Genomic DNA, 14,054 nt, shown 5'->3' with positions numbered 1-14,054 from the left:
ATGGGGGTTTTGGAAGAGCCTGTCTTCCTGTCTTTGACTTGCAATGTCCCAGGGGTTTTTGAGGTGAAATGGCATGGCTGCAGTTGGTGGCTGGACAGGTCATACCAGAGGTGGCCAGCCTGCTGGGATGCATTTGTCCCTCACGGTATTCACACTGATGAAGTCCCACTTCTGTGACAAATATACATTGCATTCCTTCATATAAATCTCAGGATGCTTAACATTTAGGGTTGTCACTGTGACTGTGTAGGGAAGAGAGAGTAAGGTGGATCTAATCTGATTTTGGGGGAGTGGGAAGCATCCAGTTGCCAAAAGAAGGGTCAGATTAACAGAAACACTGTTTAATCCATGAGCCTGCTGGAGATTTGAAAGACGTTGAACTGCTCCATGGAATAGATTTTATGAGTTCCATGTGCTTTCTCAGTAGGAGTGAGCAAGGCAGTGTCAGCAGCTGGGGAAGACCAGATGATGAGAAACAACTTTCTCTCTACCTCTCTATGGCTGTTTGTCTCTCTCAGCTGCCCTTGTGCCTGGGAAAACATGGGAAAATTGCACGTGTCCCAAAGCAGATCAATCCCAGAATAGCTCTGCATCCTATATCACTAAAAAAACCAAGGAATAACTTGCAGGATTTATGTTGTATAAACCAACTACCCCTACATGGTCTCTCCTGAGGAAGGATAGCCTACAGTACGTCAGTACGCAACTCTGAATCATAAGTGACCAAGAAAGGGCAAGCTATTGGAGCCTTGGACAAGCCAGTGAGAAGCTGTTTAAGCTGCTGGGAATCTCATGAGGACTTTAAAAATGAATCTTCAACAAAACACATTTGCACGGCTAAATTGGTGGTTCCTATCACTTCTGACTTTTTACCACTGTCATTTAAATAGCTAAGCTTAAATAACTCCAAGAGCTTGTATTTTTAAAATTAGTACAGTAAAATCTTCCAAACTCAGTAGGTGACTTGATCCAACGGAGAAACAAGCAAACAAACAAACAAACAAGCCAAAACCCAACAACCAAAAAGTGAAAAGGAGATAAAACTCTTAAAATTAGGGCTGACTCATGATCTTGCGCTTTTTCCAACTTAGCCCTGAACTTTCCAGGTAATTCCTACTCTGGTCATCATGTTGCTTAAACAAATACATTTAAATATCAAATATATATACATACAACAATTATCAAGATCTAGGAGCAGAATCTAATCAATGGACTTCTTCTAAGGTTGGTCGGCAGACTCTGAAGGTAATTCCAAGTGTTGATTTATGATGCTAGAATTCAGTCTTGTCATAAGGCATGATTGCAGTCACTGGAGATGAAGAAAACTTATGCATTTATTTTGCTGATGGGTAAAGTTCAGCAGCTAAGGACAAAAGAAAATATGCAAAAACTTCTTCCTTTTTTATCTTATCCCTGTTTGCATTGTATCCTGTTGTATTTCCCATTTTCATCTAGTTGGTTCCTGTCAATATTTATTCTCAGTTATTTTGGTTACTAATATTATAATGAAAGAGTGTGAGAAATAGGAGGGATTTGAAAACATAATACTCATGATACGTGTCTTAAACAAGAAAAAAAAAAGATCTTACCATATAGTCCTTTGACAGACACAATTAAGGCTGAAGAAGAAGAAATATTAACTGCTATGGGAGGCCTTGTCTGAGTACCTCAGCAGCAGCCCTGGCTGAACAGAAAAGTCATCTTCATTGCTTTGTCTTTTGCCCATCTGTAGTTACTCTAAAAGTGTATCTACTACCTACCATTCCCTTTAGAGAAGAAATGATCAATGCTTTGTCCTTCAGTGGTTTGTTTCATGGAGGGACTGATGTGGCTGACATTGGTTAAACTACTCCTTCCTCATGGTCAGAATTTAATGTCAATAATAAATGCCTTTTCTTTTGTACAACTCCATTTCATTTATTATGCTATACAGATACCAATTTTGGCACAAAGGGAAAGAATAGATTTGTTTATGTAGATAAATATAATTATTATGACATACAATAATGACCAAGGACAAAGAATATTTCAGGCAGTGAATTAAAATGCATCATAATTCTGAAAAAGTTGAAGTATCTGTACTGTGTGCATCAAACTGTTTTTAGAGCGCTGGCTTTGTTCAAATATGTAGAGTGTTGAGCTAGCAAGTAATTTCTACCAGCTATGAGAAAAATACAACATTTCTTCAAATAAACATAGCATTTCAGTACATCCACTTCCTGAAATCATGATTTTAAAAATATTGATTTTTAAAATGACAGAGAAAAGAAATATTGAAAAGTTTGTATTTGCTCCTCCCTTGCACTTTCCCCCTGTTTCTATAATCTCATAGTAAACTAAACCAGATGCAGTATTCAGGATTAGATTTATTTGCCTTTCTGGCTGCTTTTCATTATTAAACTGATGTCTGCAGGGAACCATCCTTAATTCCAGCATATCTTTCCTGAGTGGTAGTAATAAGTTTATAGTCCATTATTTTGTATCATGTGTGCACTACTGTGTGCCCATTTACTAATTTTTTTTTACCTCTGACATGTGAAGATCTTCTGAAATACTCTCTCATTAGTTACAGTTTTTAATGTTCTGAGTTCTTCTTTCTCACTCATGCATTTTTTCGCCTATTTGCTCACTGTTTGAGGTCATTTATTAAGACACTGGACGACACTCATGCCAAGAGCCCTGGAGAATCTTGCTATTAATAGCTTTCATAGTGAAAATTGACTGTTTATTCCTGCCTAATTTTCCCTCTTTTTTAAGCAATTACTAATCCATGGGAATGCCCTCCTGCTTTCCTACAACAGTTTGATTTCTTTAGAAGTCTCTCCTGAGGGACTTTGTCAAATGTTTTTTTTCCAAATGTAAGAACCAAGTCATCGGGTCACCGTTGCCCATAACCTTCACAACCCTTTAAAGAGCTTTCACTGATCTATGAGAGTGGACTCCTTTCACAAAAGTCCATATGATTTTTCCCTGGAATATTACATATATATATATGAATTCTCCTTTTGTTATGGTTTCTTTTATTTACTTGCTACAGAAGTCAGACTCACTAGTCTGTAGCTTCCTGAATCATTTGTGAAGCCTTTTTCAAAGACTGGGGACTCATTAACTGACTTCTACTTCCCTAGCACTGAGGCTTATAAAGCAATGCCTTACATAAGCCTCTGTTAATAGATGATTGGTTTTGTGTCTGTTTCTTCAGGGCTCTTGGGAGAATATTGTGAAAGGCTGTATAGCAGTGACCCACTCCTGAGATCAAAGTGTTTGATAATTTTAAATTACTCAAAATGGAGCAGCCTGGGTACAGCCAGCCCAGAACATTTTATGTACTACATTGTAGCTCTGGCAATATGATGTGCAGAGAAGTCCAAACAGCCTGTCTCTTAGAAGTAATAGCTCCCACATCATAGAGGAGAGTAACTGTCATTTTCACTTAACTGGTAAGGTATAAGATTTCTTACAATATGGTTGTGATCTTATACAAATACATCTGTGAGCGCATAGTTAGTATATCATTCTTATTAGCAAGAAAGTAGGAAGGGCATGGTAGAATAGCCCTTTCTGTATTTTACTAAGTATCAGGGTTGTGCTAGTAAGTCTGAATTTTAAGAATATATCTTTTTTTTTTAGCTTTTGCTAAACTTCCATTTGCTGGATTTCCCAATTCAAAGACTGCAAGACTTTATGTTGGACTTTGCGGTTACCAGAGATAAATGTTGAACACATGGAAAGCATAGTTTCAGAATTCTGTACCTGCATCAACAGCCTGCTTGGAAAACAGAAAATAAATCCCTGATCGTGGTCACTATGGAGGAAGTACAAAAGGGAGAGAGAGTGGCTGAGAAAACTCAGAGGGCAAGAGCAAGAAATGACCACTATTATCACAAAAAAATAAAAAGAAAGATGAAAGCTTCTCAGCTAACTATCTTTAATATATATTTGTTTACTGTTGAAAACCAGCTACATGTTTATTTGTAGGGAACAATGCATTATAATATGAAAAATTAATATAAAACTGCATTTAAATAACTAATGTGTTGGCACCAGAACTGATGCAGACCCAGGAGGAATTCCTTGGTTCCCTTGTTAAAGTAAGTTCATTAGCATAAGAAGCACAAATATGAAGGGCAGGAAGGGAGGAGGGTTCCCATGTTAATAAATATTTACTTCATGATTCCTGAATGACAGAAATCAACAAAAGCTAGGATAGAGAAAGTTTCAGCAGACGTTCCAACATTAACTAGGAAATGAAATCACAGGCTTGAACCTGAATTTTGAGTTCCTTTTTTTTTTTTTCTTAACATGAGTCACAAAGGAGAAATTCCCCCTGGCTTTCCCTGCAAAGTTTGGTTTATGCAAGTAAATAAGAATGGAACGGCTCCAGCTATCTAGTCCTACTTTGCCTGCAATAAGGTTAGAATTCACATTTCCCTTTTTTTGGTTGTTGTTGTTTTGTTTTGTTTTGTTCCAGCTATCTCCTACTTCACGTAGGAGGTATATTAACCACATGCTCAAAGAGGGTTGGATGCTAGAGCTGTATTACTTGGAAGGAAGGGAAACCTCATTATCTGCTTTCATTAAGATACCAGTCCTGCAGAAGAATTCAAGGGATTTGTTAAACGATGTGTCATACTATGAAGATGTTGTGTAGCTGCTGTTGTGGAGCACACAACTCACATGACAGCTCTCTTGTGTTGAAGAGTGAAAACTCTTTATGGCTGTGGGCAGATTGTGGCTCAGCCAGAAGAGGGGTCCTACTCACTCTGTTAGCAGCCCCTAAGCCACTTGGTTGAAAATCGCTGTCTTAGGAAAGCATCAGTTAGCTCCCAGATACTCCCAACTGAGAAAGTGGACACACAGGTGTACCACCATGGCCTTACATCTTTTCCAAACAGAGCCTCTCTGAACAAGGCTACAGATGGTTTGTGCATGCAAGCTGGAAGGAATGAGCCAAACCCATCTTTTTTGGATTTTCCAGCATTCGCTCTGTGTAAACTTCCATGTTGTAAATGAAAGGATGGCTCTCAGCCCTTGAGCTAACTGCTGCAAGGGAATTAGTAAAATATCTTTAATGAGGAGTGGTAGAAAATATTTTTGAGCTGAAAAGTGGAGAATCAAAACCATGTAAACCCATGCAATCAGATCAGTGGCTCTGTGAGAGGTTCTGCATGCATGTTGAATATGGAAACACAAAGTGATTCTGCTTCTAAAGTAAACATAACCCCCCCTTTGGGTTACCCAGCTCTAAGGTAGATTTTCTCTTTTAATGCCTATTCCTTCATAACTCCACTGAAGCCCAGCTTCTACTGCCTGGTTTTGCAGCCCGCACTCACATAGTAATGTCACCGACCAGGTTTTGCTATCCAAATTTCCCTACTATCTGAGAGGCAGTTGACTTTTGAGAGAGTGGTAGTGTCTGTATTTTGAAACAATGCCACTGCCGCTGGAATTTGTAACTTCTTTAATGAAGGTGTTCCTTGAGGTGTATTGGCAAAGCTGCTTCATGCACTTACGCATATAGAGGGGGAAGTCTGGTTGGGCAGCCTCATAGGTGAGGTTTGCATGGGAAAAAGAAAGCTTAGAATAAACACGTGGAGAATTTTTCAGATTCCATCACTTGCAATTCCAGACAACATTAAAGTAATCTGAACAAGAGTGGGCCCCAATCTGCATGCAGGTTCCCTTAAATAAGTGGCTTCAGTTCTCACCATTGGGAGAAATACACACCGCCTGGGGAAAGTGGGTAGCCAGACACGCAAACTGCATCACAGGCATGGAAATCATCAAACATGAAGAGCAACAACAAAGCAGATTCACAGATTAACCCTGATCAAGAAAAAAAAGAAAAGGTATTACATACATCAAGGGCAAGTCCTACCTAGGAACGTAGCTATACTCCAGAAAAAGAAAAAAAAAAAGCCACCACATCTTTAAATAACTATGCAAGGTAGATAAAGAGTTGGACCTATGCCAAGGTAAAAGTTGTAAAACTGGATTGATTTTTGCTACCGCTTGCTAAGGGCTCCCTAGAGCAAGTATGCAATGTTCAAATATAATAATTGATAGCCTGAAAAAAATATTTCTGATAAGTGTGCAACTGTAACACAGAGACCTGTTCGAGATGAAACAAGCTTTCGAGTCCTAGCTAACCTGAATACTGGGGTGACCCAGATCTGCTGTTCCCTTACCTTCCACATCCTTCAGCTGGAAAGAAATGGGCATTTTGTTAAAAGCCATCGTGGAAAAGTAATTACCTGACAGCCAGACCAGTGCATATGAACAGGGAGGGCTCTGGGGAAGGAGTGAATTCACATTCATTAATAGCACCCCATCAATCCCAAAGGGCAGAGGAGTTAGTGCTAATCTAACCTCTTTTCAGCCTTCACCTTGGTGCGGTGACCACCTCAAGCTCTGTGTATGTGTGTATAAATTGCTTAAGATTCAATTGAATACATTAAGTTTTAAAAAGGATTTAAGTGAAATTTTTCAATAGCTTCTGAAAGGGAATAATTTATTAGCTCTGAGTAAATTAAAATCTCAAGCAGGGGTAAAGACTTTAGAGATTACTTTAATATATTTTATATGCTTTCAACAGAAATGTTCTTTTAAATGGTCCCAAAATCAACTAATTTTGTCCTATTTAGTAAATTACCTCCTAAGGCTGTAATGCTACAGATTACAATTGCTAAAAAAAAGTTATGCCTTATCAAAGAGGAATAAACTGCATTTTATAGTTTTAAGTATAGCATTTTTTTTTTTTTTTTAAAGTTTTCATAATTGAGGCTGGTAAAATGCTGTGTTAAAATAATGCCAGGAAGGGACTGTGTCTTTTACATTCTTGCTAGGTCATATAGTAATGTAACAGAATGTCATGGTTACATCGCCAATATACCATACCAGCAATTTAGAGTCTATTTTGTCTTTGAGATCAGACATATGATCAAATTACTCTGGTTAACTGTTACCAGGCATGAGACAAGCCTCAATAACTGCCTGTGCAAATGCTCTTAGCCTGTGGCACAGTCAAGGGTAATTTGGCTTGGGTTAGCCCCTTTTCACTGCTGGCTAACGTATGTTGCATTAGCTCATATTTGTAGTGGACAGTTACCACAACCTTGTTGATATGCAGTAACATGCTGTGCTGAAACTGTTTGATTATGTCTGAGCCTCACATTTGTCTATGAAACAATTGCTATCCAGGTTTAAGGTCTCTTTGGGGAGGATGGAAGGAAAAGCACTGGCTCTGAACAAAAATCCTGTATGTCCATTCTTTACACAGTCAACAGGCTGCCTTTCAAGTCGTTTCTTTTATGGCAAGAAACCATACTGCCTGCTCAGCAGACAAGCTGGCTTGGCTTCAGGCAGCTTTAAAGCTATCAGCAGCTGGGGAGCCAACGACTACATTGAAAACCCTGAAATCACTTTACATAGGGAAAAAGTTGGAATTTGGTTTATTATTACAGTTCTTGCAAACCACAGGAGTCATCTGTTATTCACGTCACTGCCTTAAGGATTTTTGGTTGTTTGTGTTTTTTTTTTCTGCTGCTGGTGAATATGGCTGTGGTAGCAAATCTAACAATGCCTGAGGTTTTACTGGAATTTAAGTGTCCAGTTTGGAAAATTTGAGAGGTCTCTGACCCTGTGATAGTCTTCACATTGTTCCTGGACAGGATTTGGGAATTAGCAATTTAGGAGCTTTGGATCTAGCCAGCCCATCTTAGAAGATAAGAGTGTGAACGATTGTCACTCTCTGCCAGTCTGCTTCAGTGCAAAAAATAGCTTTGAAATAATTTACTTTATTAATATTGACACAGCTGAACTTACAAAATCTAGTGAAGGAGTTAGAAAGGTGATAAGTAGCTGGTGAGAAGTGAGTGATTTCAGAGACTGCTGAAGGTAAGTTTGCGAAGTTTGTGGTGACAATGGGATAAGAAAAAGAGTACAATTAGAATACAGGGAAGTGTGACTGAATGTATCCATATATGCATAAGGATACCATCAGGCTGCAAAAGAAAGGACCTGGAGCAGATATAAGGAAAATAAATACTACTGCAGTTGAGACTGAGAGTGAAGACATCATAAATTTAAGCTACAAAGAAATTTACTAGTTGCTATCCAAGAAAAGGAAAACAAACTTGGAAAAATAAATTTGTATCCAGGATTATGTTTTTTTTTTAATTCAAAAAAGTGTGCCAAAACACTCCATGATCTTTGGATGGGTATTCAGATCCATACATCTGTTGGCATGGGCATGCATGTCCAATGACATTTAAGAAGACACCTAAAGCTTATGACCTCTGGGGCTCAGATCAACTAGGATCCTAAAGCATTTAAAGGAAGTCAGGGTTGTTTTTTCATGGTGGAATGGGCAGGAGCAGAATTAGCCTGGTGACTCTTACGTTGCTGAGGAAAAGGGTTCTTAAGCTTTTATCCATGATTTTGTATTTTGCCTTTCTGTATCGCTTGACCACACATGTGCAAGACAAGGTTGCCATCGGGGTTCAGAGGGGCTGTGTGGTGTTAGTTGTTCATTGTCTCCGGTTCAGATTTGTCCGTTACCCCAGCAAGCCCAACACCTGGGACAAAAATCAAGTATTTAACAGGTTTCAATCTCCAGACCTGCCTGATGTCAATCCTGAAGCACAGAGAAGATCCTCAGCCTAAATGTTGCCCTGTTTTTTTTGCTTTTTGTTTTTTTTTCCTATAGAACACCTGAAGAGCTCCATGTGTAGGCAGACACATGCACTTTCACTTGTCTGTGAAGACATGCCATTGTGTCTGATTATTTAGTCCTACATGACAGGTAAGGTAATTTTTGAAATAAGTCCTGTGAGTCCTGGGACTAATGAATTCTGGTTTTCTGTGAATCCCTTTCCTAACTGCAATTTTGGTTCCTAAAAAGGTCTTGGACCTGACAGAATCTTTTAATAGATTTAGTCACTTATGAGTCTCCACTGCAAGTTCTCCCACCTGAGAAGGTGCAAATCTCCCTCCCCTAGAGCATTTAAGGAGTTCCTTCATCTGTTCCTGGACCCCTATAAACCTTTAAAAACTAGAATATCTTTTAGATCTCATGACTCTGTAAAATTTCTCAAAGAGAGCAAGGTAAGATGGTAGACAGGGCATTCAGCAAACCCAGAAACTTACTAATTGTTGACAGTTCTTTGGGCATAAAAATTCCCATGTTGTGTTAGTCCAATATTGAGCCTACCCCAGTATCATACCCCTGCTTATCAGTGTCTTTTACTAGTATACCAGCATCTACTTAGTCAGAGAGTGAAGTCTTGTCAAGAGGAAATTAATGTGCAAACCACTGGGTTTATATCCTGATCTTGAAAAAGCTCCTTTTTATCTCATTGTCTCATATCCTTCACGATTTTCACAAACATTTTGATTTTTCTGTGCTTTTGGTTTGGTTTGTTGGGTTATTTATTTATTTATTTTAGAGAGAATGTCTCTTAAGCAGATGATGTCCTCAATAATGGCATGCCATTCTTATATAATAACCTTATGATAATTTTTGTATTATTATTTTCTTTTGTTCTGTGATACTTTCTAGAATGCCAAACCTCTTCCAGCAAATTGCTACACTACAGCAGCAATCACCACTTCTCCCCTTCAGAAGGTACTTTCCTTACTTATATTCACTGCTTTTTAAACTCATTGCTGTTTAAATTCAGAGATCTCAGTAGTTCAAATGATTCCTCCTTCAATATACTTTAACTTTTCTTAATTGAATTTCACCTACTGCCATTTTGTCATTTCACCTTGCTTCCTTCAACCTCTCAGGATTGCTCTTTAATTTTTTTTTTAGTGTTGATCAAGCCTTTTTGATATCACTAAGCATGGTCAGCTCACCATTCACACAGACTTTTGTGTCACTAACTTACAAAACAATATGAATGGCAGCATATAGCTTTGGAGTATTCCAGATTACTTTTTCCCTCCCCCCTCTCTCTCTTTCCCCCTCCCCCCCTCCCACTAGAAAATGGAGCAATTTCTGCTTTGTGATGGCCTGGTTTTTATCCAGTGTACTCTGCAGGGTGTTACTTTTTTTGACAGTTTCCTACAAGGAACTTGCAAAACCACTTGCAGTAAATCCAAATCCATTACATTAACACCACTTTTCCTTGAATTCTGATAGGGTACTCAAGGAATGCTTGAAGAAAGGAATGATAGGTTATCCATTACTAAATCATGCTGCTTTGTCCGAATCACATCATAACTAGCAGTGTTTTACACATTAGCATTTCAATCAGTGAAGGTCCTTGCCAGGTTACTTTGAGATATGACTAAACACAGAAGTTTATACCCTTTAATCCAATGTCCTATTTGCAAGCTGTAAATTCGACATGTGTTGCAGGCAGGATTACCAGGCTGTGGTGCTTAGGCAGTGACCATTTTCATCACTGAAAACTGATACAGCACAGGAGTAGGAGGGGAAGGGAGACACACTGAAGGGGACTGTGGTCCCTGGCCTTGTGGCTGCAAGGTGATCCCTGCTGCTTCTACTTCACACATAAGGGAGCAGCCACAAAGCTAGCCCTTCTGCAGCACTGGCAGGCACTCAGGAGCCAGTTACACCATCCTGTAGCTCCAACAGTTTTCTGCCTGGGTTACTGCCCACTCTTGTTCAAGCTTTTAACCAGCCAACTCTTCAGTAAAAGTATTAGAAAGCTAGCACATGGTTAAATCCCATTTAAGTTTTGTCCATTTCTGCTTTCTCTGGGTCAAAGCTTCTCAGTTTATCAACATTTTTATTTTACTGCCTTCAACTCCTGTGTCCTGATGTGTTTTATCAGTGTAATTAGCACTGTATGGCCTCACTGGACTACATCCAAGCACTTCTTATATTGTCTTTGTAGTCACCTCAGCCCTTCTTCAGTTATTACTTCCTTTCTTTCTCTTCCTTTCCCCCTCCCCAAATTCCACTTATCTCTATATTTTTTTGGATGGTTTTATGTTCTATGACAGTCTGTCTCTCAATTTTGGGCAAAGTCTAGCTGTCTTCAGATCTCACACATTGTGTTCTCAAGGGTCAGATGCATCTTGGAAAGTATTATGGACTTTTAACATCACGAAATCAAGAGATTGAAAAAAAAAGCATTAAAATATCTATAGAGATATAAGGATAGCTATATAGATATAAGGATATACTATAGCATATTTTAAGCTGTATTACAGAAGTCAAGAGTATTTGAAGCTCAATACCCCAATGCTGGAGACTTAGAGATCGAGTCTGAAGAATGCAGATCAGCTTCTTTCATTTATTTTTTACTGAACTTGTGCTCCAGCTTCGAGCTAGGATGAAACTGCAATAATACAAATTGAATACTGACCCTTTAAAATTATTCACTGGCCATTTTTAACACTTGTTTTATGAAAGGTCAAAATATTTTTCACTTGTGCTTTTAAGAATTTTGGATCTGTAAATAATAACATTTATTTTTATCTTCTATTAGCCGTTAGAAGCCCTCAAACTGAGACACATATTGTGCACTGTCTACAAGAAATACTGAAGCATAGGAATGCCAAATCAACCTCCTGTTTCAAGAGACAGAGACTGACATTTCAAATGTCCTTGTGCAAGGATCTTTCTTGTGGTCACGGTCACTAGAAACGTGTCTGAACAGTAAAAGACAAAGGGTGAAATCTCGTTAATTTCAGTGGGGTCAGGGTTTCAACCAATTCACTTTTTCCTACAAAAGTAACCTTGCCAGTACTTCTTATGTGCTGCTTTAAGCACATTCAAAGGTGATTCAACTTGTTCTTCCAGTATTTTTCCCCAGATGTTTGTGTATCTAACAATATCCCTAAAAAGGTGCTATGTTAATAGCTCTGACAGTTTTGATTTTTAGAAAGCAGCATCTAATTTTAGAAAACCATTAGACAACTTAGAGTGAAATATTCACCAAGTAAATGGTACTTTATAAATCTCACTATCTAGAAGGATGATTTAAATAATTTTTTTTTTTTTAAATTTTATTTTTACTTACCTAAGAGTTGAGACTATGATGAAAATCAGATGGGTATCTTTCTGAACAATGAAATAAAAGCCATCTAACTGCAGTATTTTAATTTTTTTTTTCCTGTAGGAAGATGTAAAGTACTGTTTATTTGTGTATTGCTTCTTACAGTCTCACAGTATCACAGTATAACTAAGGTTGGAGGAGACCCCAAGGATCATCAAGTCCAACCTGTCCCAACAGACCTCACAACTAGACTATGGCACCAAGTGCCACGTCCAATCTCCCCTTGAACACCTCCAGCGATGGTGACTCCACCACCTCCCTGGGCAGCCCATTCCAATGACGAATGACTCGCTCAGAGAAGAACTTTTTCCTCACCTCGAGTCTAAACCTCCGCTGGCACAGCTTGAAACTGTGTCCCCTTGTTCTGGTCCTGGTTGCCTGGGAGAAGAGACCAACCCCCTCCTGTCTACAACCACCCTTCAGGTACTTGTAGAGGGCAATGAGGTCACCTCTGATCCTTCTCTTCCCCAGGCTAAACAATCCCAGCTCCCTCAGCCTCTCCTCATAGGGCTGTGCTCAAGGCCTCTCCCCAGCCTTGTTGCCCTTCTCTGGACACGTTCAAGTGTCTCGATGTCCTTCTTAAACTGAGGGGCCCAGAACTGGACACAGTACTCAAGGTGTGGCCTAACCAATGCAGAGTCCAGGGGCACAATGACCTCCCTGCTCCTGCTGGCCACACTATTCCTAATACAGGCCAGGATGCCATTGGCCCTCTTGGCCACCTGGGCACACTGCTGGCTCATGTTTAGGTGGGTGTCAATCAGCACCCCCAGGTCCATCTCTGTTTGGCAGCTCTCCAGCCACTCTGACCCCAGCCTGTAGCTCTGCATGGGGTGCATAGCCTGTGAAGAAATACTGTGTCTTTTATCTACATGACCTGATTCCCAAATTCGAAACACTGAGGACTGGAAAGCAAGGCAATCACTAAAGATAATTAAAAATTAAAAATAAATAAAAAAAAATAATTCTACATTTATTTGAGTTATAGATTAATAAAATATCTGGTACATAAAAGTGACAGTACCTTCTAGGTGAGCGGATTGCACACACTCTGGATTTTCATGGCTACAGTATTTTCTCATGCATGTGTTACACTAAGAATACTAAAAACACCTAGATTTAAAAGGTGGAGATGACAGAACATCTAAGTATCCATGAAATGCTCAGGGCTTTGTGAGTTACATCTTCCAAGAAGTCTCTTGAAATGAAGTGTTAACACCTTCATTCTCTACTCATATTGATGGAAAGCAAAGTTCTTGGAGGAAATCTTAGGTATATTAATGCCCACAGTACAGTTCAGGAGAGATGGTGCTGGCAAGGTTGATTTGGCAGAGCCTTTAAATTCCTGGGAGAAGATATAAAACAGAATAGAATAGAATAGAATAGAATAGAATAGAATAGAATAGAATAGAATAGAATAGAATAAACCAGGTTAGAAGAGACCTTCGAGATCATCATGTCCAGCCTATCATCCAACACTACCCAATCAACTAAACCATGCAACCAAGCATCCTGTCAAGCCTCGCCCTGAACACCCCCCTTGACGGCGACCCCACCACCTCCTCAGGCAGCCCATTCCAGTGGGCAATCACTCTCTCTGTGTAAAACTTTCTCCTAACCTCCAGCCTAAACCTCCCCTGACGCAGCCTGAGACTGTGTCCTCTTGTTCTGGTGCTGGTTGCCTGGGAAAAGAGACCAACCTCTGCCTGTCTACAACCCCCCTTCAGGTAGTTGTAGAGAGCAATAAGGTCACCCCTGAGTCTCCTCCTCTCCAGGCTAAGTAACCCCAGCTCCCTCAGTCTCTCCTCATAGGGCTTGTGCTCCAAGCCCCTCACCAACCTTGTTGCCCTTCTCTGGACACACTCCAGCAAGTCAACATCCTTCCTAAACTGAGGGGCCCAGAACTGGACACACTACTATCTACTTTTTTCTTCAAGAAATCACTAACAAATGACACAAACACCTGGGCTGTAGGATGGTCTGGGTTGGAAGGGACATCTGAAGGTCATCTAGTCCAACCGC

The sequence above is a fragment of the Dryobates pubescens genome, chromosome 7 (assembly GCF_014839835.1).
Source record: "Dryobates pubescens isolate bDryPub1 chromosome 7, bDryPub1.pri, whole genome shotgun sequence".
NCBI classification, from domain to species: Eukaryota; Metazoa; Chordata; class Aves; order Piciformes; family Picidae; genus Dryobates; species Dryobates pubescens.
This window is presented reverse-complemented; position numbering follows the sequence as displayed.